This window comes from Nicotiana tabacum, chromosome 4, assembly GCF_000715075.1.
Source record: "Nicotiana tabacum cultivar K326 chromosome 4, ASM71507v2, whole genome shotgun sequence".
Taxonomy (NCBI): domain Eukaryota; kingdom Viridiplantae; phylum Streptophyta; class Magnoliopsida; order Solanales; family Solanaceae; genus Nicotiana; species Nicotiana tabacum.
Genome location: NC_134083.1, coordinates 146998327 through 147001889, shown reverse-complemented (window position 1 = coordinate 147001889; position 3563 = coordinate 146998327). Strand labels below are relative to the sequence as shown.

The window sequence follows — 3563 nt, the reverse complement described above, 5'->3', positions numbered from 1 at the left end:
GAGATGGATTGACAAACTGAAGCAACCAATAAAAACTGAGTTCAGGCTTATGTTCGAGGACAATTATAATACGGGTACAACATACCCACGTTCCTTCAGGCAGATTTGTTATCAATTTTATATAAGAGTTATATTTTCGATCAAACTTCAAACAATTATTTTTTCTCTCGACATAGCAGACATTATATTTTTCCCTTCCATTCTTTGTTGCCCCAAAAATATGGGAGATTAAGGAGAATATCAGTACAACTGGTGAAACAAAAACTTCTTTCCCTGACGTGAATTGCAAAACAGAGCGTTCCAGAACAGAGCAAGAGTGCAACAAGCTATGTTGGGGAAAAAACTGCTAAAGTTAAAGATGTTACAATGGAATTAGGAAAAGATGGAATGGGATATGCAGGGAAAGTAACTGAAACATTGAACAAAAAAGCAGCAGTTGCCGGCTGGGAGCTGCACAAGTATGACACCTTGTGCAAAACGTATCATTTTATGCACAATTCAATGAGAATATTGGTCTTTCCAGCAGAAGCAGAAGCGATGATTAATTATGCTTCGAACAATGGGAATGATATTGAATAAGTTGATGCAGAAGCTTTTACTGTCCTTATTTTGTGAAGGAAAGAAACTTCAATCACTCCAAAGGGAAATATATGACTGCTCTTTTCTTGATTATCTATATTGATTTTATTTTGAATTTGAGACAAGTTTTTTCCTTCACCTTTGCATGAGCGCATAAAATTGGTGGTCCCTGGCATAGATACAATCCGATGAAATTCAAATATTTATTTTTTTGGTTTAATTCTTTTCAATGTGATCACTAAATTTAGTCTGCAATATAGACCTACTATATCATTTTTTTTTCTTTTAAATGATCCGCGCATCGCGCGGGTACATATACTAGTATAATAACTAAAAAGGGAGCATTCCATAATGTGGTTGGAAGTAGTATCTTGCCATTTCCTGGTCATTCTTTGTACCAAAACTGAAGCTTAAATTCAATCATAAAAGTTATCAAAAGGACTACATAGTTACCAGACAAATGTAAACTCTCAAAGCTGCTGGTCTTCAGGTGCAGGTCCTTCGCTTTAGCCATTGAACACCTGAACCACATTCCTAAAGTCAGTTATCTTCATCGGCCAACTAAGCATACATATAAAAGTACAATTGTCTAGTTAAGTTACAATATAAAAACGATGCCCTATCAGACCATAGAACCCACCCAGTGCTTAAAGACCAGCTAAATTATTCTACAGTGCTTCTATCAAGGTGCATCCTTATAAGGAAATCCTTACTTTTTTGGTATACTACTTGTATTTCTTTTCGCCCTAACATTTAATGAAATTTATTTAAAAAGGAAATTGATTCTTTTCAATGGGTTGTTGCTAAATGGTCAACACAGGTACTTAACACTGCAGCCCTTAGGATCATGTACAATAAACCAATAACAGAGTAAAGATCATAAGCATATATGCAAGACATTATTAAGAGAATCACATTCATACTAGAGAAATATTTCAGAAATTTCAATCTTAAGCAAGTAACAATATTAGCAATCTGAGTGTTTTGATGAATCATTTGTTCTAAATTGTACTCCTAAAAGTTGTACTTCCACTATAATTCATTTTTACTTTACAACTATATTTAACTCCAACTCCATAGTAAAATTTTGCTACTCACAACTGTCACTAACAACAATTCAGATATCCTACTACTACAAAATCTATGAGAAATTAGTCATAACATCTAACTGATACCACCACATAAAAGAAAAATCAAATTCAATCATGTCATTAACATAGAAACTGAGAAATTTTCTGAAAATTGTCGTCATAGAGAAGGCAGAAAAATACAAACAATTGACCGAAAAGAATAATAGTATTGACCCAAAAACCACTTCGTTATACGGAGAAACGCGGTAGAGAATGAGAAGAAAAGGAATAAAAAAAATCCAAATTTCTTAGTTTCCTCGACCGCGGTTTCTCTGTATAACAGAATGGTAAGGGGCCACTATAGAGCGGCGGCCGCTGCTTCAACAAAGCGAAGGCTAATAAAGTAGTAGGGTTTATGTATATCTTAATCTTTATTTATGTGATGTAGGGGTTTTATAGGCAGATAGGAGGAGAAAAACACAAAAAATATTTAGGGACCCATTGAAACGTTGGGCTTAAGTAAAAATTGTAAACTACTGCTCGCTCGGCCCTAATTTTCTTCTTTTTTGTACCAAACTGAAAAGGAATGTCTTTTTTTTTTTTTTTTTTTTTACTAAACGATTTTAAGGTACATATTTGATTTATATCAGTCAGATTTTATCAACAAAAAAAATATGTGGATAACTATTAAACAAGTAAGTTATAACTATTAAACAAGTAAGCTTAACAAGTAATAGAAAGTGTTTGATTTTAAATACATGGGGTGTATCTGCAATTGAGTCATATTAAGTGGGCGTTTAGTGCAATTTAACCTAAAAATATTTGAGAACCAAAGACTCTTAACACCACTGAAATTTAACATAGGAAAAGCAAGGGGTGGCAAACGGACGGGTCGGGTCGGATATGGGACGGACCGAAAATAGGTAATACAAAAAACAGAATTATCTGACCCGATCCATATTTAATACATATAAAAAATGGGTTAACCGACGAGTTATATAGATATCCATATTATCCATTATTTCTTGAATATGATCACTTTTGGAATATTCCTAATCTCTCAGACTTGAAGAACCCTTAATTTGAAGTTTTATAAATGTAAAAGTTAAACACATTAGTTATCCATTGGTTATTCATTTTCTAAGTGGATAATATAGTTCTTATCCATATTTGACCCATTTTTAAAAAGTTGTTTATCCAACCCATTTTTTAATGGATAATATGAGTGGATAAATATTTTCTTTTATCCATTTTGCCACCAGTAATCACAACTATAGAAGTTTGAAATCAAAGGCTTTTATTAATACAGTTGCCAGTCTCGGGTGAAATTTAAAAATAGCCAGATTTACAAGTGGTAATTGAAAAATAGCCACAATTTCAAAAGTAATCGAAATGTAGTCACTTTTCATGTAAAGATAAATCTGAACGAAAACACTGTTCAAAATCCGAAAAATATTCCAGCATAATATACTAGAGTTCTAGTATAATATACTGGTGGAGTTCCAGCATAACATATTGGTGGAGGTCCAGCATAATATATTGACGTTCCAGTATAATATACTGGACTTCCAGCATAACATACTGGAGTGCTAGTATAATATACTGATCCAGCATAATATGTTGGAAGTTCATATACATGTGCTCCAATCTCCCGTATATTATGTTGGAACTTTCCGTGTTGTGGAGTTCCAGCATAATATGCTGGAAGTTCATACACATGTGCATTAATCTACGGTATATTATACGGGAACTTTCCGTGTTACAACAAAATAATGACTATTTTTCAATGACTTTACAAAAACTGGTTATTTTTCAATTACCAGTCCGAAGGCTAGCCCGTACTATTTTTACCAGAATCTCAGCTAGTTAAAAATACATTGAGAAGAACATGTTCCTACCAAATATATGCAAGGG

General features: G+C 33.3%; 1 long non-coding RNA gene across 1 annotated transcript; it reads right to left on the bottom strand.

Moving 5' to 3' along the window:
* Positions 1-253: 253 nt before the first annotated feature.
* Positions 254-2037, bottom strand: LOC107761123 (uncharacterized). Its single transcript, XR_001642528.2, has 2 exons — positions 1033-2037; positions 254-748 (listed from the first exon to the last, which is right to left on the bottom strand). It is a non-coding gene; the product is annotated as an uncharacterized LOC107761123 (long non-coding RNA).
* Between the last annotated feature and the right edge of the window lie 1526 nt (positions 2038-3563).